The sequence below is a fragment of the Xiphias gladius genome, chromosome 14, assembly GCF_016859285.1.
Source record: "Xiphias gladius isolate SHS-SW01 ecotype Sanya breed wild chromosome 14, ASM1685928v1, whole genome shotgun sequence".
In the NCBI taxonomy this organism is placed as follows: Eukaryota; Metazoa; Chordata; class Actinopteri; order Istiophoriformes; family Xiphiidae; genus Xiphias; species Xiphias gladius.
This window is the reverse complement of record NC_053413.1, coordinates 16,560,437-16,584,344: the sequence shown is the minus strand read 5'-3', so window position 1 is coordinate 16,584,344 and position 23,908 is coordinate 16,560,437.

The window sequence follows — 23,908 nt, the reverse complement described above, 5'->3', positions numbered from 1 at the left end:
CTGAAATTGTGCCCTAAATCAGAGTTTGTTTGCTTTTATTCCACTTTTGTCAGTTTTCAGTTTGACAACAGACATTACACCCGAGAATACTCAAAACTATAAAGAGACTTAATACACAAGATCATGAATTTAAAGTTGAAGGCAATAAGAAAATGAGGAAACACTAACCAGTGCGTGCACTAAAAAATGCGTGCATAAATAAGGGGTGATATATGAAATAAAGAGCCTTGAACCTGGAATCGAGGTTTGTAAGGGATTCTGCTAAATTGTGTTTTGTGTAATCATGAAGTGGAAAACTTTTCTCCTCTTGAACTCAAAATATCTATCAATCAAGGATTCTGAGTCTGAGGTCTGTGAGGAGCTAAGTTAGGAGATTGGAATTCGACAACCTTTGCCCCTTAAGGCATAGATGTCTCAGTGAATGCCCCATTACACCTTAAAAGATATCCTGAAACTAATCTATGAATAAAGTATGTTTTTATATTAGAAGAAATGAAAACACAATGTTATGCTTTTTTAAAAGTATGCCACTTGTCAACAAGTAGCATTTGTAAATTGTCACATACATAAATTTTAGATATACAGCTGGGGTAATGATACATTCTTTCTAAAACAAATTATAGCCAATTTGTGGTCTTCTAATGTGAAACATAAGTCTAAACTCAACCAAATGTTTTCAGCAGCTCTCTCTGTGGTATATTTGGGTCTGGGACAATCACATGAACCTTTTTCAAGTCTTTAAACTCTTGCTGGGTCATTGAGAGGAAAACATTCTCTCTGTGTGATTAAAAGCAGTCTTCATAAAAGAATTTTGTCTGTCTGTGACAATGTCCTGAACTATTTCTGGTGAGAGTTTTACAATCTCAGCCCATGTCTATTTAAACCCTAAACCCACAAACATACACTCTTACTCAAGATGAAAGTACAGCAATTCCAGGGGCGTAATGAAGAGCATCTGAGCGAGCCAGTGTGTGCAATACAGTTTGTTCACCTGACAAAATAAGATGAGGGTGCGGGATGATGATGATGTTGGGGAATCGGGCTTTGAATCAGATAAACCGGAGAAAAAATGTGTCTATCAAGAATTTTTACAGAGGTCACAAGAGGGCTTGACAGAACAGAAAAAAAACAGGATGAATGACAGTTCAAGCTACATTTACACAAAGTATACCTTAACTACCAGCCTGCTCTATCCTTTGAAAGACAGTAAGGTCTTATTTTACAGAACCCACAGGGTTAGTCAGGGATACGTGCAGACTTTATGGGGGAATAACCTGGGAAACATGTATTTAATTGTACAGAAATATCAGAAAAGCAAACTGTACCACCAAAAAAGCATAGAAACCCAGTAGTTGACCACCACTTTAACATCCAGTGGTTTGAGACTGTTAGGGCCAAAAAATTGTAAGGGCAAACAAAAAATTCACAGTTTTGGGTTATTTTAATTTTTTCTTACATTTTGATTTATATAGCATGCACTGGACAGTGACAAGAGAGATGGATGAGAGAGAGAATACGTCTTCAATCCGTGTGAAAACCCGAAATTGACTTGAGATCAGGCTCCTTTTGTGGAATTTCTTCTTAGAAAGTGTAAAGAAGTTAAAAATGGATCCATCTGGATTGGAATATTTACAGAACATTTGATATCAAAGCCAACTGAAAATAAAGATATAATAAATAAGTATGTGTAAAGGATAATACCTGACAACTTGTATGTTCCATAATCCTAATGGATGGGGTTCTTGTGGGTTCAGAACCAAGAACCAACGATGGCAAACATAGGAAGAAGTATAAGAAAACAACTTGCTCAATAGGCCTTTTTTTTTTTTTTTTTTAATTAATCCTTTTAAAACATTTTAAAACTGAAAAACAAAATGTGAATGCCTTAATGTGAAAAGGAAACAGTCATAAGCTAAGTCCTGCTTTGGCTCAAATATTCACTTTTTCTTGCAGTTTCGTAGGATATTGATTGTACATGTAAATAAAAGCGTGTAGTGTGTATTTCAAGTGCAGATTCAGTGACGAGGACACGTAAACATAGATTTAGGGAGATGGCTGCTTGCATTCTTGCTAGCTATTTAGCTATCTAGCTATCTAGCTATCAAGCGAGATTTTCCTGTTGGCTACTGCTACCACAACATTATGCGGATCTTCACTAGACTTTGGCTTTTTAGAAATGATTTGGAATATTTACAGAGTTTCAGATATCAAAGCCAAGTGAAAAACAAAATTTAACATAGATGCGTATGATAAGAATAAAGAATTAAAAAGCTCAATTTAATTTTGCATTAGATTACTTGTAATTCAAATAAAGACATGAGAAACCCAAAGACTTTAAAGTGAAAAGTGAACAGTTTCCTGAGATATTGACTGTATATGTAAATAAAAAATATACAAAGTGCAGGTAAATCCAGCTAGGTTCATGTAGCTACTAGCTAGTTAACTGGATAGATAGATTATGTTAAATATAACACCCTAAACACGAATTTCAAATACTTTCCTTCCTGATTTCCTATCAAGGACTGACAGCTTTGTTTAGTCTACTATTTGGTTATTTTCACACATCATTTCATCAGACACAAAAGGTTTCATGTCAGCAATGGTTCAGAGAGAGTTCATACATTCCTCTATTACACACACGCAGGCAGAGAGAATCCGAGTCAGTTAATAGCTATTACTGCGAATATGCGAGTTGGTTGGCAAAACAGGTGATACTGATTTCTTCCATGGATTTTTTCCCCCCCTCTTACTTACTTTTTTGCATAGCTTTTCAGGAGCCTGAGGGTTGGAAGCTGAACGCGAGCTCTCGCTCTTATCCCTGGTCCAAGGCCCAGGTTGGAATGGTGAGAAATTCAATTTAAGAGGAGAAAAAAGCCTCCTAGAACTGCCCCTCAACCACATCACCCCTAAGTCCCCTCCATCCACATCTCTAGGGGCGATCATGAGGAGCCAAACCAAAACCAGATGGACTTATTGGGCCTAAAGATAACAAATAGTGTCTGAGTTCCTGTCAGTTAGAGACCACCGGAGCAAAGAAGCTGGGGTGGAAAAAGCCTACTGGCATGTCTAACTCTATGTCTTGCTATATAAAATAGCATTAATATTGACAGGTATTAAAATACAGAACATGTGAACAAGAAAGTAAGACATAAGGTGCAGTTGAAGTTGAGTTGTTTGGTAGGGTAGGAGCTTGTTAAGGGTTGGCAAGCTGGGTGTAGCTTTGGTGCTGGTGCATGTGTAAAAAGGGAATGCATTCAGAAACCAGATGCCATCTTGGCTTTGGGAAGGTAGGCTGTCAGCGGTGACCTGAATCTCTGGGTGACATGCTCTCCAGTTTGTTAGCCGATACATCTACCGCCCACACACACTCAGTAAGAAAGGACAGAGAGAGAAAAAAAAAGGAGGGTGACCCCAGAACTCCTCACAGCCTCCCTGCAGATTGACTAAGAAAGTGTCCTTTGTAACAGGAGTTTCCTGTACGTAATTAAAAAATATTGGGCCCAGCTCACAAGGGAGGAGACGGGGCCCCGGGTTGTAGGAGACTATGTGAAGGGTAAGATTCCCTGCTCCACTCTTCGTTTCATATATGAGCCCCGGAGCTGGGCCTGACGTTTGTCCAAACAAGAGGCGCTCTCTCTCTCCAAGGAGGTCCGGAGAGAGGACCAGCCAGTTCTCAGGGCCTGGGGGCAGGTGGTTCTGATTTACTTGGGGGGGCAGACCACGTTTATGTTCAGTTAATAGCAGAACACGTGTCGTCACGTCCAGTGGTGGGAACATGCTGGGTGCGTTATCTGTTTTTAACACCACTGAGATTTGACATCAATAAGAACACAATTTCCAATTATCCCGTTATGGTTTTCCTCAAAAGTAGTCATCATAAACCTGGATATCACTTATAGTGTCCAGTTTTTTCAAAGGATCTTTTTTTATCATCTTTATAATGTTGTTCAACTTAAGCTATGTAACTATGTAACATGTATAGGAAAAAAAAAGATTCTTCTTCTTATAAAGAAGTAGAATTCATAAGCATAAAACACACCTTTGTTCAGTTCAATATACTCAGGGTTTTCACTGCTACACCATTAGCTAGTCTGGTATGACCAGGATCTTATGGTGGCTAATGTTAGCCAATGCTAACAAACTTTGGTGTCTAACTGACATTACTGGGTCAGTTTCCTTTATGACTCTTATCTTCTTGTAATAATACAGATAATTTTCCCCTAAATCTGCACTTCCCCTTGGTTTTACAGAGCTTTATAGTGAGTTTCAGCTTAGCGTTTAGCCATCCAAATTCCTAATTTAATGTTTAGATTTACTCTCCTGGCTCTCATCACTAAGGTCTTTGGCCGCAGCAGGCTCTAAAAACCCACTGTACACAACCTGACCAGCACCAAACAGCAGACAGACACAGTTAGAGACTAGCTGGTGAACATAGCATTGGAGCATTTAGCAGCTAAAGAAGCAGATATTTTCCTCAGGAGTTGGTGGAGACCAAAAGCAAAGCTAAAAGTTTGAACTTTCATCAGGTGGACACAAAGTGGACACAAATGAGTCCAAATGAATGCTAATTATGCTCTTTATCTGCTGGATGTATAAATAGGCAACTGGTTGCTAACAAGCTCACCCTGTGCCAACATAAAAGGTGATGATATATCAGTGTTATGTTTACAGCTTGTTTCCGCTGCTGACAGCTGGTCAAAAGATCTATTATTGCAGGTTTAAACCTAGATATCCCTGGTGTTATGTATTGATAATGGATTCATTGTATTTCTTGATATTCTATGATGTATAAAATTTCTAATTGCTGTAATATGCTCAACAATTGTTATTGGGAACTATTTGATTATTTGATCAGCCCATATGTGCTCCATACTTTTACTCTGCAACACATTTTTCAGTAACAGTAAAACATGACTTTTGAAATGAAAATAGCCATCTCCCATCCACACATAAATTGATTTCCAGATGAGGGGAAACACAGCAGCTTGCTGTGTCCAGTGTTTTCAGTTGGTGTTTTCAACACTGATCAAATGGCCACGCTGAAGCCTTTAATGATCTTGGAGGTTCCCCGCTGTTGGGTCATCTGCTTGGCTCCATATCATCTCCATGTTGGGCCCTACTGCTGGTCAGGCGGTCCCACAGTGGGGCCCTTTCCATCAGCTTTGTATTTACTTGTCCCTCTGGCTCACCCCTCAGCCTGCACGGGGTCTCTGTTCAGTCTGCCAGCCCTGCTGAGAGGCCTCAGTGGCCAAGAGAGCCATAATCCATCAGGCCTCTGTGTGTGTACGTGCTTCACTCTTTTATGCTCTAGCTCTTGCTGAGGAGACTTTGCTGAAGGAACTAAATGGAGCCAAGCGTCTTGTTCAAACAGACTGAAGGAGCATGTTCTCTGTGTCTGAGGTTAGTGTGTTAACACAAGCTTGTGTGCAGGCGTGGGTGTATGAACATGCTGCTTGTGTGCATGTTTTATCACATCAGATCTTTCCAGCCAGACAAATGAACTTCTTCTTGACCCCTTACCCCTGCAAACATCTACTTTTTGTGCCCAAAACATACCTCGGTCATGTTTTATTGGATCCCCTTTATCTACTCCCACAAACTTGGACTTGCCCCCACACACATACGTACACACACATGCTTGCATAACTTTAATTTGTTACAGAATAGCAAATTCTAGACATGCATAAGCTTCATACGTATCCATATTATACATGTCTCGGTTATGTTCTCCCATCCCACCCACAGAGTCTGTCCTCCCTCCCGGTGCACAGTGATCGATGAGCTGAGCCCTGGTCTCTTTGCAGCAGGGACATACTGAGGGGAAAAGACCCTTTGCCTGTTCTCTGTCTGACTCCCAAAAACAGCTCCCATGGCCAACAAAAACACAGCACAAGGCACCCAAATAGCAACCCGTGCTGCTGCTGCTTTTGTAGTGTGAAATGTTTCCCACGATGGAGCTCAAGACAGGAGAGGAGGATTCGATGGATGACACAACCCTGAGATTGAGAGACAAGGGTCAGACTGAGGTGAAGCAGAAGATGCAATGAGTTAACTTCTGTCGTAACAACGTGTATCTTGTTGAAACGTAAAGTAAAGAATGGTGAAAATGAGTACAACTTTTGCCACACTGCATATTTTGAGAAACAGTATGCAGCCACAGCAGCCACATAGCTTTATTTGTATCATTGTCCGGCCATATTAAGTTTATTAAAATGATTACACAAGCAATGATTGCCTGGTTTGTTCTTGGTTTGGAGTTTTTTGGGGCATGCCTTCATTTGAGTCCAGTCTGCTTTTAGACAGGGGAAACAGGAAAAGACTCACAGTGCTGTGGTTCATTCTTCGGGCCATATTCACTTGACCACACAAAGAGCCCATTTTGAGGGAGACATTTTATGTGTTGTGCGGCAGGCAACACAGGCAAAAAAGATTTACTGTGTCTGTGTCTATTCAGGGGCGTTTTGGATGATGTTCATGCTCTTACTGGTAGAGACTGGGGATTTATTGCGGAAACACTATCAAATAGACATTTTTGACAACATTGAACGAATTTTATGAAATGATAAAGCTGCACTACACTGTTACACGAAAGGTTTAATGTCTGTGTAATATGACATGCATGAACACTTTGCACTTCTTTGGTATGATGTCGTGTGGTATCTTTAGCAAGACATATTACAGTAAGTATAACAGTGACATATGTTAAAGATTAAGAATAGGCTACATATTAAAGAATTGTGTTGGCAAAGAAATTTTTAAATGCAACATGAAAGAGGGAAAATATTTTACATTCTTTTGTGACCTGTTTTATAGATGTGTTAAGTAAAAAAAAAGATCATGTGTCATCTATTTTTTAAAAAATACTCAGAAATGAGATTTTTGGACCAAAGTTTTATCACTTTCAATCAATAATCTAATTATAAAAGGGTTATATTTCATACAGTTACATCTATTCACTAAATTGATATCAAATATTGCTCATACAATTTAAAAATGTGGCATTATCAATCATAGTTTGGTTTTTATTTCTTTAAATTTTAAATGTTATATTTATAATTTAATGGTTAAATCGAATAAAAAATAATACCTGACTTTAAAGGAATTTTTCAACATCTTTTGAAATGGGGTCATTATTGGGATCATAAAAAAATGTGCAATCCCTCCTCTCTTAAAGCTTTCCCAGTTTAGCTTCAGTTAAGCTGACCTTTGATAATTGCAGTAAATGTAAATGCAGAAAATGTGGCAACATCACATAGCAGCTAATTCCATCTCAAATTTCAATGAAAAGAGTAACAAATTAAAAAAATTATAAATACATTGTGAATATGAAAATGAAACAGAATTGTCAAGTTTCAGTCTTTTTAAATAAATCATACTCATACTGTATAACAGAAATATGCTTAGTTGTGAATGTTGCACATAGTTGTGTGTGTGTGTGTGTGTGTGTGTGTATGTGTGTGTGTGTATGTGTGTGGGCATGGAGGCTGGTGGGAGAGGAGGAAGTTGTACCACTGAGAAAGGGACTAACAATGGCCCACACATATCCTGTGGCTGTCTTAAGACCCTACACAAACACTTTGGAGTCAGGGCTCAAAATCCCCCCTTTTTCCTCAGTGTTCCAGGTTTTTTTTTTTTTTTTAAGTTGCAGTCTTTCACTTTTTTTTTCTGATGAAAAGTTCTTCTTTCTGTTGTGTGTTTCCCTGTCTTGGATGAGACACAAAATATGAAGTTACAGATGGACTGTAGCGTCATCTGGGAAGCTTTTCTTTTTGACACAAGTCAGGATTGCTCCGTAGGGGAATACAGGGATCTTGGAAGAATATTCCAGCGATTATTTTTTATGCAGTGGTAGGGTCTTGCTTACACAAACACAGGGTTTTTTGAAATTTACTTGATCATGGGCCCTTTCCCCCTATATGCTGTCTCAGCAGCCCCCCTCCCTCCAGTCTGAAAGGGAAAGGCCATCGCAACCTGCATAGCTCACATCAGCACACATCAGCACAGGGAAAACACACCGCTGATTGCCTCAGAGTGGGAACCCACTTTCCCGAAACTCAGCAGAAAATTAGTGCAGACTGGCTCCAAGTTGAGGCTAATGCACAGACACCTGTATCCCCTCCCCACCTCTCTTTCTCCAGCAGTCACTCTTTATCCCTGCCTGGATGTCTGCCCCCAAAAAGAAGCTCTTGAACACCTCATATACAACGCTTCCAAAAAAAAAAAAAAACTCTAATATCCCCTTTACTCTCTCATCATTCCACAATGGCTGCCTTCTTGTGGAGAATACAATGTCCTGCCAGGGAGTGTTTTGAGAAAACCATTCAATGGCTGCATACACTGCTTGGCCAATGCTGTTTGCTCTGATGGGTTGATGACAGACTGACCTAAGCAGAACTCTTTTTACTGCCCAAAAGTGGAGCAGCACTTACTTTTTACATTCACGAGAGCTTGCTGTCACTGAGTTCAACAATGTAAAGGGGACCACCCATGCAAAAATAGATGTCATGATGGAGCTGGCTGAGGTTGCTGAGCTGGTAGGCTGTAGTTCTGTGCAAACACAGCACATTATTGCTGACAAGGAAGGGAGAACAGTGGAGCATTTAACCAGCAGAGGGCGACTAAAGCTTTTGGAAAGATTCCCTTAACATTATTAGGCCAACATGACCTCCCCTCCCGATTTCTCAGTGTCAAAAATAACATCTCCCATTACATTCATGGCTATTCAGGAAATTTAAGTAGGATGGTATGAAAACCTCCTGCCAACCAGGGCTGAGACAAAACGTAACAGTATAATCTGACAGAAGAAAATGTTCCTATTCAGTGCTTGTGTAACAGAGATGCAACATCTTCACAAATTTTCTCCAGATAGTCACGGTAAAATGCCATTTCTTTTTCATAATGGTTTTTAGGTTTTTTTTTAAATGTTTGTCAAACACTGAAAAGCTCACAAATACAAAAATCCACTGCTGTGGAGGAGCCCGGTAAGAGGTCACCTGGCCACACAATGCAACAGCATCGCTATATTTTGAATGTCAAGGACCAGCCACATTTAATCATACCTTCACCCTCCTGCCTGGTCCCACAGCATAGAAAATCCTCACCACTAAGCCACTGTCAGCGCCACTCCCCCACCCACTCTAGCACCTCTCCCTGCTGTTCCCATGGCGAGGGCCGTCACTGGCCAATCCGAGACAGCCGCCAGGACCTTGGTGGTCTGGAGTGTCTCCGAGGTGGCACGGCCACAGGGCTGCAGAGAGTAAACAGGACACTGGGGGATGGAGGGATGGAGGAAGAGGGATAGAGGGATATAGGGATGAGATTGTGGAGTCAGCAGCCTCTCCACCCTGCCTGGGGAAGAGGAAAGCCTGTAAAGCCTGCAGATTCAGAGCTCTCACAAACAGTGGACCGCCCTGAGACTCAGCTTAGTGGATAAGGCTTTGGCCAGACAGAGGGGGTAGTCAAATAACTGCTGAATTAATTTTCCTGAGAGCACAAACTTGACATTTTCACCAGAAGCCAATTCATTAGATTTGATTATTTTATTAGAGAAGACTATTTTTGGTTTGTGATATTCCAGCCACAGAATGACTTCATGATTTATCATTGACTATGGACTTAGAGTTTATACATAAAAGGGTGAACCATCAAATATTTATCAGTGGGAGAAAAATGACATCAAAATTTCTGCCAAAACGAGGTTTAAAGATAATTCATAAAAAAGTATAGAATTCACCGGTGCCCAAGTCTTAAGGGACCGTGAAATGAGTAGCCAGTATCCACTTGTTATACACGCTGTCCGTTTCTAATAATATTACAATTGCGGGTGATGACAGGTTGAAAAGTGATTTACCTGAGTGGGCTTTTATTACAAATCTTTCTTGCACCATTCCCTCTTCTACTAAAGGAATCAGGCTGACATCATTGTGGAGCTGCACCCCAGTACTAAATAGCATAGATGGGTTCCAACTGTTTTTTAACTCTCGTGATAAAGATAGATGACGTGAAATCCTGAGAATTTGCAACTAGCACTTTCACAAAAAAAAAAAAAAAAAAAAAATTACTCTGTTTGTGGGAAAGATCAAGGTTAAAGTTTAATTCTTGCAAAACACAGTCTTTTAATAAGAGTTCTCCGAGCATCGTGGAAAATATATGTAACAAATAAAAATCAGTAAAAATGGTAAAAGTAAAAAAAAGTCTAAAGCTGGCATCATAGCTGACCATGACAGCAGACTGTGTCTTCTCAATTGAATTGTCCTCTGAGAAACAATTTTTTCCACCAGTGGCTTTTTCATTATTTTCTTTTAGAATCCACATCCAAAGCAGTGTACTTAGTCCATGTTTTCATAGATTCAGAACCAGTCATCTGGGTTTTGTCTCTCTGTTTAATGTGCCAAGGGGGAAGGCAGAGATGGAGGTTGTTCTACCAGGAAATATAGGTATCTAATAGATCTACTCCCCGCTTGTATTTTGACAGCAATGGCAGGTCTGGTGAACTAATGGCATACTTCTCTCTCTGCCAGGGGGGAGAAATACACCGCCACAGGGGAAGCCACAATCCTAACAGGCAGCTGGAAAAAGAAAGGCAGACATAAACTACTGGACTGGCTGCTATGAGAAGAAGAAGAAGACTCTACATAACAAATAACATATACTGAATTACGAGAGACTTTTATATGATTCATTTTATGTGAGAGGTTAAAACGGGGCAAAATATCCACAGATAATCTGAATTCGATCATATTTCACCGAGACATGTGCTTCCCCTTTCCTGGATTACTGAGGCATGTAATAAAACACACACTGTTTGACTTGCTTCCTCTGAACCCTTGAGCCCCCAGAAATGGTGTTTAAGGTGATGTGAATGCTCATGAATTTCATATTTAAGAAAGGGAGTGAAAAACCAAAACACGCAGGTAAAAAATAAGAGACTGGAGGATTACAAAACTTGTCTGCACATCGATAAAGAAAAGAATTAATATTTGCATGAAAGCATCATTATTTTTCTTTAAATATAGCTATGGTTTTTGAAATTGGATTGATTTTTGGGTTTACACCATGGAATGTGAGCAAAGGAAACAAATTTTCAGACTTATTCTGATGGTTTGCTGCAAAAATATTTCAGAAATAAAATGGTGAGTCAAAAGATCTCCGGGGATTCTTATCTGTAAATTAAATCCTTTTACTTTTTCCAATTACAAGAAACAGCCCATAGAGAGGGCTTTAATAAATGTAATGGAAGCAAGCATCATTAAAAACAGGATTTGGACAATTAATTTGAAGAAACAAAGCCTTGGCGTAGAGCCAGAAGGGTGAAAGCATTAGAGGGGTTACTGCTGGGTGACTCAAACAAATACTGAGAATTGAAATACAGTCAAATCACCATTAACAGACAGAAATGGACAAAATTATATTTTTTGTTACCACTAATTGAAAAAAAAAAAAAAAAACAAACATTTGAAATCTTTAAGATCTCAATTGTATTTAAGATCTTTATTATTTATTATCTCTATTATTTAACATTGAATTGCTGTTGTATGGACATGTGGGATTCAGGTGTTTTGCATACCAAGGTAGTTTTTGATAATTAATGGTGTCTGCAGCATTTTTAGAGGCAAGGGACAGACAAAAAAAAAAAAAGAAAAGAAAAAAAACAGCTGTGTTTCATAAGAGAAAGACCAGAATTTAAAGCATGCTTGATTTGAAAGCCCATGAATTACTTTTTTCTAGTGTGTGTGTGTGTGTGTGTGTGTGTGTGTGTGTGTGGCCTCCATGCCGGCCTCTCGTGTGCTGGAGCGCAGAGCATGAAATGGCTCTAAATTGGCTGTGTTTGCCCTCAGAGGAGCGCTCTTTTGAGATCATATCCTAATCCCTCAGAGAGGGAGTCCACAGGGTCGCTGCTTATTCAATTAGTCCAAAGTCATGGCTCTAAACATGGTAGGGCAAGAAAGAGTGTGAGAAAGTGTACAGATAGAGAGGATGGTGGTCAGTGTGTGTGTGTATGTTGGAGGTGATGGTGTGGGGCTATTATGGAAGTTATATCTGTTTATGTTGAATATTTAGGCACCCATTCTGTGTCTTTTATTATGGGCTGAAGAGGCAGGAATTATCTGAGTTAAGCACATGAAAGTCTGAAAGACCGAAAATATTTTGTGATATTAAGTTCCTGCTAAGCGTAGATGAGGTCTCCTGCCAGAGGGTGGCGCCTATATGACATCTCATAAGTAGGTGTTAATAACTTTGGGAGCTTGATAAAAGGGACGTGAGAGGATACAGCCCATTCCAGAGGGGTCATCGCTAAGCCAGAAGCCTAAATCACACTCCCTGAGGCAGCTGTTCAGTTACCTGAAGCTCCGGACTCCAATTCCGTGCAAAGTCATCAAGTTCTTCCTCCTCTGTAAAAATTCAGCACAGTAAAAGCTGCACTCTTATTAGCTTTTACCTAACATTATTTGTATTAATCAAGCAAACATACTATCCAGCAAAAGTTAATCATATCTTTTTGGTAGTTGTGTAATTTATTAATATTTTTTAACGATCAGCAATATATTTTCATGAACTTTGCATGGAGCAAATAATTGATGAAAAATTATATGTCAGCCTAAATCTGAATGTAATAAATGTATTAACACATATTATACAGTATCATTATAATCAAGCCTGCTTGTGTCAAGCACTGTTGTTTCTAAAGCAGTAACTGTATTTCATACCCCACATGCAGTTGAGGGGTACAGAGTGTCTGACCATAAATTTAATATTATGGATAAATCATGTAGAGTAATGTAAAAAAAATAAAATAAAAATTGTTGTAAGGCAAGTATTTTATCACCATTGTTACAATGAAAATGTGATGTTTCAAATTCACAAATCGGTACCACCACCTCTAACATGTCAACATTTCATGTCACTGCATAGAGCATTACGACATGAATCACCATACAGGTGTAAAACAATGATATAAGAGGAGATAATGGTGAACATCAGAAATGACTGAAACTATGACTGCTTAAATTAAATGACATTTTTTTAAATTTACATTCAAAACTCTATAAAGAATGTATACATTGTCATAGATGTTGCATTTCAGAGCAAGGTCTGGATCAACGTATTTACCATACTTTGCTCAGCATGCTCACAGTTTTGTCTTTCGGTGGAAATAAATGGGTATGTTGAGCTTCATTTTCAACATACCGCGATCTTAAAACATGTTTTTTAGAAATTTGGAATCACTTCACTTAGAAAAAAAAATGTTTTAAAGCTTTTATGTGATGTTGCTGCATCCATATATGAGCCAAGTTATAAAAACAGTTCTCGTCAACTGAGGATGCACTGGATCTTGGGTGGCGACTTGGCTGATGAAACGAAGCCACGTCACAGCTGAAACAGAAGCCAAGAACAGTTGAAATATCTGGTTGAAACAGTTTAGATGAACGGATGAATACCTGTGAGTCTTACTCTATTGTTTGTCATCAAACGCACAGCCCCTCTCATTTTGGGTAAAATCTGACAAAAGTCTCTACAATACATTAAAGGTTCCAATAAATGTTTGTCTCGTTTCTCAGTTCTGGAGCGGATTTTCACAGCTCTGTCTCCTCCTTTGTCTGCAGGGAGAAAAGATAGACAGTGACATTTAGGCTAAACAAGGTAGAGGTGATGACAGGAGCTGTGCAATCAAAACGTGGAAGACCCAACCCGCCAACACTGCTTGTCACTCTGGAGGTTTACTGGCTGTGACATTAGGTGCCATGTGCACCATCCTGCTGGTAAGTATCCGTATCAGTTTGCACCGCGTCACGCAGGCCTTTTAACCTGTACACATTTGTTACTGCAACATCACATTTAAAGTCTTTAAATTCAGACATTTCGAGAAATACGCTTGTTAGCTCTTATCAAGAGAAGAAGATCAGTATAAGCTTCATTTCATCAGTATGTGACATTACGTGTTTAGCAAAGCATAGCATAAGTGCTGGAAGCAGAGGGAAAAATCTATCCCAGCTTTGTCAGGAGTAAAAAACTCCCATGCTGTCGTCTTTAGACATTGCGTCTTAGTTATCATTTGAACAATTAGAAATCTTAACAGTTGTGTATTGAGAAGAATGTCTGCCTTCAAGCTATGTGTATAGCTCCTTATGTTGCGTTCACGTTATTATTGTTCAGACCATGAAAACTAGCAACTGGGTTGGAAAGACCATTCACATCAGCTTCCCAGTTGGGATTCTGGGTTGGAGATATCGGGCATTTCTGACTGCTACGATATCTCCAACTAGGTAAGAATAACAACAGAAATATCAAAAAACTATTGGAAAAATGATTGCGAAACACCATCACTGGTAGTCAAAGTGATAAGATAAAATCCAAACAATTCTGCCATTGAAAGTGATCAGGCTAGCTGAACACAGCAGTTCAGAGTCGTGACTTGACCGTGGAAGATCAGGAGACAGCCGCAAATGTGCTAAAAGTAACGCCGCAATGCAGTTTGGAAAATACTGAACATGCACGTTGACAGTGGAAAAGAGGATTATGTAGCAGGGGTGGTTTGACAAGTTTCTATGGATGTTTTCTTTCAGCTGAGAATCTTGTTACAATTGGAATCCTTTGTAATTGCCGTGAATCCCAGCTGACCACAGCCCCTTCTCTCTGTGAAGGACAAACTTTTTTTCAGTCTCAAAAAATGCTCTTTGGGTTGAATATCACTTTAAAAAGTGAGTAGTCCTACCCAATCCCTTTATTTCCCTTACATCATATAGCAAGTGGCTTTTCCCAAAAATGTTCTATTTTTAATCACTTTGTGCGTTTTGAAAAGCAAGCACAGGATAACTCAAGTCTTTATGTTGCATTGACCTGACTTGAGGCTGGGGCTCAATACTGTTTTTGGCAAATCATTGCACTGTTAGGCACATTTTTTTTACCCACCTGAATAAAAGACGAAACCTCATTCAGATGAGGTACAAATGAGTGTGGTACAATGGAGCCAACTGAGAGCTCTCTGTGCTGCGGTTGGGGGCCGACCTCTAGCCAGCCAGTCTTTCACCAAGCCCAGCCTCTGTCAGACCAGGCAGTCCAGAGTGCATAGCTTACCGGAAACCAGGGCAGTTTGATTGAGTTCCTGTTATTGACTGTTTTTCTTTTTTTTTTTTTTTTTGTGGAGAGCAGGTTTCTGCCAGGTTAATTTTTTCCTCTGCCAGCTGTCAGAACACAGACTGTACAGAACCGCACACCCAAGCACTCAAGGCCCCACCAACGCTTTCAACTCCAAATAGTCATTTGTCATCCAATGGCATGCATGCAATATTTGATAAGCAATTAAATGTTTCAATGTTCCCTTTTTCCCCATATACTGCACTATTGTGTTAAAGGATGTTTGTCTGCATGCTATGTCCTGCTTCTGTGTACTCTGGAGCAGGAAACCAATAGTATCCCTCAGACAGTAAATCAGCCCGGGAATTGGGATGCTCCTGTTCAGAGGAGGGCTAACTATGTGAAATGGAAGCAGTGGAGGTTAGGCGGTGAGAGGTAATGCATTGTTTGGCCATTGTCCCAGCCCATATTGAGGCTGTTGCTGGCTCGAAAGCCTGAAAGATGTGTTTGTTGTACAATAAGTTGTAGCACCATTGCCATCTGGGTATAGACCTTCGGTCAGCGCTGCACAGACGTGTGTGTGGTTCCCCGTGCCAGAAATAATAATAATAAAACAAAGAGGCCCATTCATTCCTCCTCCCCCAAGATGAATTTACCACAGTAATGATATTAGAGGTTCAGAGAGGATTAGCAAAGTAGCATACTTTTTGCTTTTAATGTCACTGGTGAGGGCATGCAACATCCTTAAATCCTTTGAAGGGGGACCCAGTGGATAGAAATGAAACATGCATCATATCTTTAACAACTGCTCAAGGAGAGCTGCCTGCATTGAAAGTCAGTCTTCCTGTGGTGTGAAATTTGTGTCATCCTTAAAAAAAAAAAGCAGTGCCTCATCATCCTAACAAATCTGTTAATAAAATTGTTAAAGGAGTTGGCCTATACCAAGGTCAAGTGAGGTAGGCAGCTTGCTCAATGGCTGGGTCCTTTTTAAAATCTTAACCAAACAAGCCTGTCTACACTTGTGTATTGAGATAATTTGATAGTGTGTCTTTCCTCACTGTCATGAAAAGGCAAGATACACCATATGCCAACGATTTCTGCTTTTCATATTATATGTCTAGACAAACACCCTCCTTCCAGAGTCCTCCTCTTCCACTCTCTCCCTCCACCCATATTCACATCCTCTTCCGGTGACTGTCTAAAGTGAGTCTGGAGTAAAGCATAATATGAAGACTACTATCAACTATCAAGATCCCCGGTGGGTAAGAGGAGGACTGTGATTTGTATCCTAATTCATTCCTTATTTGCTGTCGTGTACTTTTCAGAATTATATTTGAGTGTTCAAACACAAGTGCAAAATTTCTGCAAAATTCCAATAATGGAACAAAAAATGTCTTTGTTACTTTATGCTAAAAATATACAACAATGCAATGCTTCACCTTTACTCCTGAGCTTACGTGTAGACGTGTCAATTACAGTTATGCAACACTTCACTTGTCTGTGATGACAGAAAATGTTGATGATTAATAAGTGCATGAAATATACGGGGGTGATGCCCTGCCATCCCCTTGGGGCTAGCTGCTGTTCCATTTATGAAATATGTTCAACAAGTATCAACAAGTCCCTAAATTACCATATAGGTCGTTTGTCTTTACCTTGACCTCTGATACGACCCACAGAGGTGTCTCCTGAATTAGTGCCCCTAGTGCAAGAGATATGCCACAGATAAACTGTTGAAAATTAGTGTTCAAAATTAGATAACTAACCCTTTTATGATGTGGCAATGCTATAGTAAAGGTTGGATTAGATTTTGGCACAAAAACAACATAGTAAGGTTCAGGGAAAAATGGTTTAGGTTAAAATAACTACTTTGTCAAGAGGTTCTTGAATGGACATGGTATCAGTTTGAAATGGGAAACAAACAGCCGTATCCAATGTTTTATCGACCAATCCATCCATGCCGACCTCCTCCTGACTTTGTTGCTACGTAACAACCTCACCTGACTTCCTCCTGTGCTCCTGTCATAATTATGGAGGGCTTTGTCACTTCAATGTAATGTCGTTTTAGGGCATTTGCTGAAAAGACTGAGGCTGTCTCACACTGTCTTAATAAAACGTAACTATGAGTCGCAATAAGCCTCTTGCATAGACGACCTATGGGGTCGTTTTTATGGATGTCTCTCTAATGTAAATATTATAAGATAAATGGCCATCTATTACAAAATTTACTATTAAAAGTTGAAACTTTATCAATCTGCTGTTACTTGCCGTGGCCACTCTTCTTTGGAGCTGGTGACAATTACCTTATGATGTTCCAGGAAGTGGTGTTGGCTAAAAGCAGCTAAAGAACTGAAATATAAAATAAAAAATATATTATATATATATATGTATATATATATATAAATTTATTTTAAATTTACCATACCATAGAAAGTGAGAAACTCATAACCCTGACTTACTCTCGTTAAAAAATGAATTCTTTGTCCCATAATTTTTAACATCTGAGAAGTTTTTTTTTTTATTTCCAAAAGAAAAATGCAACATCATCTTTGCTGCATTGTTGCATTACAACATGTCACACAAGGGGCCTCTTCTGATATCGATTCGGAGGCACCACTGAGCCACCTGTCAGCAAACACAGCAATCCATTAAGCACTGCCTAGTGGTGCTGATTGCTTTGCCCCTGACCCCAGCTGCTTGTTTACTCAGGACATGGTTGCTAGTGGGGGGTGTGGGGGTAGCAAGGAATAATTTGAATTCCATAGAGTGGAGTTGTGGTGAGGGGTGCAGGTCCTTTTCAACCACCCTCTATCACCTCCACCCAAACGCACACAAACACCCAGTCAGTCTCTGGGTGATGAGCTCAAGCCAGGCTCCTGACACACCACCGGCCCAGTGCCTGCCTGCGCGGGTAGAGCTCGGCTGTGTTGATACAGCTGGGGTAGGCAGAGGTGCTGAGAAGTCAAGTGACTTGACCGGGGTCAAAGCACCTCTTTCAGACACACACACACACACACACACACACACACACACACACACACACACACACACACACACACACACACACACACACACACACAAAAACATGCATATGTGCAAAGACTCAGAATGACACTCAAATGTCTTTATCATCTTTCTTTGCAAGGACTGCCTTAAATTTCTCCCCAGACAAATGTATTGTTTGCACCGCTTACTCTTTGTTCAGGAATGTGTTTATGAAACAGCCTCAGATTGCCTGTTCTTCCTTCCTGTGTGGATTATACCAAGCTTTCAACATGGGTACACTTTTAAGTCAACCTGAGGTCTCACCTTTCTTGTTTCTGTAGTTGACTTACTCTATGTGAGAGCCAAGAACAGCTCAGGAAGGCAAACAGACCACAAAGGAAGCCAATATCCTTCTCAGTTCTGGGATTTTTTAATGTTTTGCTACATTCGTCGACCAGTAGGAGGTGCATTGTATAGTGAGTCACAGCCTTATCATCATTAAGTGCATGTTTTGGACTGCTGGTGTAGGATTATTGATTCTTTCTACCGCAGACCTTTTACAACAGATTTATTATGGGTTTGAAAGAAGAGGTTCCTAGTCTAAACTGTCTTGCTCCTTCTTTTGTTTCCAGCGGTGCTTTGCAAGAAGGGATAACATTTCAGACAGCTCCCAGAGCACCACAGTACCAGCCGGGGTCTGTACCCTGCCCAGGTCTCCATCTCTATCTGTCTGAGGTCTTGTTAGACTGGCTGCTGTTTGGTGTTCTGACAGGGTAGGAGTGTGTTTCCACCTCATGAGTCAGCCTGTAGAGGCCCAGGTGTTTTTAATCCAAACTCTGAAACAGTCCCTGAAGAAGATTGATGAGCCTTGTTATATGTGTCCAGACAAATAGTAACAGGGACTACACTCAGCCACCCCAAATGGCACATACACGCACGCACACGCGCACACACTCTCTCTCTTTCTGAATATGTCTACTCTTGACTGAATTATTGAGTGATTAATTGAGCGAGTGAGTCAAGAGTTGTACGTAAACATTTATCTGTGGGAGTGTGTGTGAGGGTGTGTGTCACCTTGTATAGGTGTCGGTCTGCAGCAGGAAAAGGGGCCAAATAAGTTTTACTCAGCTGAACAAGTCAGAGCTCTCTTCCTGGGTAAAATGACTTCATCTTAAAGAAAAAACAAGAGTAAGTTTCTACAGTCATGCTAAATGCTAACGTCAGCATGCAAACATGCTCACAATGCTAGCCTTTTTCTAATTAGCACCAAACACAAAGCACAGCTGAGGCTGTTGGGAATATTTGGTTATAAAACAAAGTATTGGAAGTGAAAGAATCTCCTGGTGGCACCAGAGGAAAAGTCAGGGGATCAGCAAAGATTCATCCTCTGGTAACCATGAATATCTATATAAAATTTCATTTCAATACATTGATTATTTTTTGAGCTACTTCAGTCTGGACCAAAGTGTTGGACTGACTGTCTGACTGACCAACATTGCCATCCTTATAGCTTTGCCGTTAGCATGCCTAAGAAAGAAATCTCTCATGGTGAGAAAGGAGCTACACACGGGGTTAAAAGGGCCATACTACCATGTCATGGAGCCCTATTGTCTCATAGTTCTGCTCTTTTTTTTTTGAGCAGGGCTGCTGTTTTTGATCTCCTATCCCATCTGTGACACAGCATGGCTGACTTTGTATGAGAGGGAAGTGCTGGCACCAGGCGCTGGGCACTGCGGGGCCTCTGGTCTTATCAGCAACCAGGTCATAAGGCAAACTGGCGGGGTATAAAGGCATGGACATAGTGGGACAGGAGAAGGCAGACAGAGTAGGCGAGGGAAGGGGGAGGGAGACGGGGATTGTGGGACTGCTTCATACCCGCCGCTGTGGGTTTGTTCTCCCGGGGGACCCCTGCTGTGCTGGACAGGCATGCAGAAGGCAGATAACCTCGCCAGAGGATGAATAGATGTGAGAACAAAATGAAGGGAGAATAACAACAATGACACATGGCATCATACCTACCCAACATAGTAAAAAAAGTGGTTTGCTCATTGTTTTTTGGACTATTCTATGTTTTTGATGGTGACGCCTTGTTTAAAACACATCTGTCAACCCTTCAGCGTTTGAAAGCCGATAGCACATTTCTTTCAAAACAAAATGAAATATGTAATAATAAGAAACCCATAAACATTTATGACTTAAACACAGACACATTTTTACTTTGCAGCCAGAATGCACTTGCGAGTTTGTGTGTAAATCGCTCACTCTCTGGTGTTTGCGGCGTACATATTTTACTGGCACAACCTGGTTCTCTTCTGGTCTCACTCTTTATTTTCCAGCCTTTTCTCCGAGAGCCTGCAATTCCTCAGGTTGCTGCTACAGTGGAAGACAGGCCCACAGGGAGCCACCACTGTAATGCTAAACTGAGCCATTTACCACTGTGTCTCTGGTGCCAGCAGGCCTGCCTCGCTTAAACACACACACTCCAAGATATGCTTTCCAGAGTTCAGCTTACGGCGCTGCTTAAATGCACCAGCCACCTTATTCAATTAGAGCTTCGTTAGGAGCCATTTGAGCAGCAATTAGCTTGACTGTCTGAATGGTGATTTATGGAGCCGGGAGTAGGATTTTCCCTCTGTTTGCTCTCCTGCATGTCTGGTGGATATCTGCAGCTATTTGGCATATGATTTACATTGAGAACCATGACAAGCAGGTGTGGAAAATAAGAAATGAAGAGAGTGGAAAGGAAGGGAATGAGGGGAAGTTGATGGAAATGATGGAAAAATAGAGATAGATTGTAGAAACAAGACAATGGTGGGAGCAAAAACAGGCAAGCTAGTGTGATACAGAAAGAAAGATATCTAGACAGACAGAAAGACAGACAAGCATGTAGCCTTTGTGTTGATCTAAGGTTAAATTAAACAAAAAAAGGGGTGAGAGAGAGAGAGTAAGAGAGAAAGGAAAAAGCGGAAGGGAAAGTGTTAAAATGCGCTGATCCTGATTCACTTTGATGACCCGTTGGAGGAGCTCGTCTCCGAGGAATTGGAGCAGAGGGGCCAGAACACCACAGCTTCCTCCTCAGGATGTCAGTAAGGAAGGGCCACGCCATGTTTGTCTGGGCTGCTGCCTACTTCTTATCACAACCGCTCTCTCTTCCTTTTTCTCCCTCTCCCTCAATATCATACTATATCTCTGTGTTTTTCTATCTGTTCTGAAATCTTGAAAAATGTTATTTCTTCTCAGAGAGATGAAATAAAGTTGCAACAAGGTAAATAATGTTTTTTTTTAATGTATGTTAGTAACTAGCTAGCATTTTATGGAAAATGGTTGACAAACAAAAAAACCCAGCGAAAAACTAGGGTGAAAATCCCAATGATGAAGTAGTAAGTCCACTTTGAATTTGCTTAAGAATCAACTTTCATGCTCATGGTCGCCGGTTTACACAGTGCCTCTGTTTAAAATTTTGTAAATCAGCACTTGCAGCAGGTTATGATCTCTGTCTCAAAACTTTTCCAGGTATGTGGGTGCAGGTTTTGTTTACTCCAGAGCACAGTGCCAAGATTCCAAACCTATAGATCACCTTTGGAAATTAGGTGGAATGAGATGTTGGCAGCACAGATGTGTGAAATATCTGCAGGATCTGGGTGATGCTAGTGAGTTATAAAGATTTCTGTCCAACATTTTCAGCAATTTAATAAATATATACATCAAATAGCAAAGGGGTTTTTGTTCGGCGAAATGCAAAACTGTGTGCTTTGTGAAAAATCATGCAATGCAAACACTGTATGTGCAGATAATCCATGAATATCTGTTTACTCAATAATATTCATATACCAAAATCTTTTTGTTTTTTATAAAGCTTCTTTCAATATTCAAATAAACATTGATTAAAAATAAGCAAATAACTAAGCCTGCAAACGATTTTAAAAAAAAATTACCAAACCTTTACATTTCTGTAATTTCTGTTAGATTCAAAATCTATAAATGTTTTGCTACTCAACCACTGCACATTGAAAGGAACCCAAATTATTAAAGTTCCCATTGAACTGTAATTCTGTCCCACTCTGAGATTGACGCGCTGCTGATTCACGACCTTGTGACACCTGTTTTAAACTGAGCCGTGCAACACTGCAAGTCTGCGGCTGGAAAACAATCCAGTCAAGTGCAGTCAAGTGGCGCAGTGGCACAGGTGACACTTTGGTACTTAGTAATGAATCACCCAGTATGGACTCATGCAGTCATCAGGACATTGGCTGTAAACAGTCTGTGATTGCAGGGGCTAAGGTCAAGAGATAGCAGCACATATAGTGTCCCCCTTATGTTGGCAGCAAGAAAGAACTCTGCTCTCGCAAATGAATGTGAACGGGTTGTGTATGCTCAGATTAACTGGACTTGAGCTGACCTCATCTAATTTTCCCTATTCACAATGACCTGTGTACTGTGCTTAGTCAACTAAAACCACTAAAACCATGGCAAATCGTACTCAGTCCTCATATTTGCCCAGACCGTGTCGAGCACACCTCCTCTATGCCTCCTCCTAGTCTCTTTATCAGTCGGCAAACAAGTGAAAACAAGCGTCTGCCCCTCGTTCTATGGAATTCCAGCCATTCCCCCCGCGTCCCATTTTCCTGCCTGCTAATGCAATCGAAGGGAAACAGGTCAGCTTCCCAACGCCACAACCTCCAGATAAGACCCATTTATCACATGTTGTTCCTTTGTGGCTCGCTCCGCTCCAGGCTGACCAGATTGAGGCCCAGACCCTGTCAAATCACAGAACCTGCCTCCAGAGGGATAGGGTGTACTGGTGTCTGGCTGAGGTCTGGCTTTTGGCTCGTATGAAATGGAAGGAATGATAGCAAGGCACATCTCAGTCAAGAGCTGAGCTCTTACTCTGAAATGTAAAAATGAAGTTGGCACGTTAGCTGTCATTCATTTTGTCATACACTGGAAATTTATGCAAAAGGAGTATTCAGGTGTCAAGGTTGGTTTTCATCTTATATGAACCTGAAGGAACTAGTGAGAAAACATTTTTGTAATATAGCTTTTTAAAATGTAGACATAAAATTTATAATGTTGACACATTCAGCTGTAAAAATCGTTTTCCTCAGACTTAAAATGACTCATGTACATGTTAATATAGGGTTGTTCAGCATTCAGACATTAAGTAAGTACCTCTCGGAAAGGAACAGTGTCTCACCTTTAATCTCATCAGAGGTGCATGTTGATTACAAATGATGGGATTTTCCTGTGAATTTGTCAAATTTGTCAGGGGAAAACATGATGAAATTTGCTTCAAGATCAATCTGTCCTCTCCAGTCGCTGATGTGCTGCAAGGTGCCAGAAGTCTCTCCACTCAGCAGACACACGCATGCAAGCACTCACACACACTCAGTCATCATAGAAGCCCATACAAATGAACACAACCGCACTTTGCATGGCAAGGTCAAAAACAGGAAGTTTAGGTCAGAGTCGTTTGTGCCTGCTTTTTACCACACTTGATTGAATCAAACACGGTTCAGTGTCGATAAATGTTGTCACAAGCCCTAATCCTCTCACCTCTTTGGTTCGAAGACAGGAGAGCTTTAGTCTGCTTGCTGTCTGTAAAGGCAGACTACATTAGTGTCGGTCTTGGCTGAAAAGAGTGCTTGTATTTCAGGAGTCAGGCCTGGGTCTTTTTCCCTCAATGCATGGAAATTCTTAAAACACTGGCATGACTTCAGGAAAACTTTACCTGTGGCAGTGTTTGTGGTGAGGAGGGCACTGTGTGCCAGCCTTCAGTGGCCACTGGGCCTGAAGGGAGGCCTGACAGAGTTACCTACTTAGGCTTTCCATGTGCGCCCACACCAGGCAC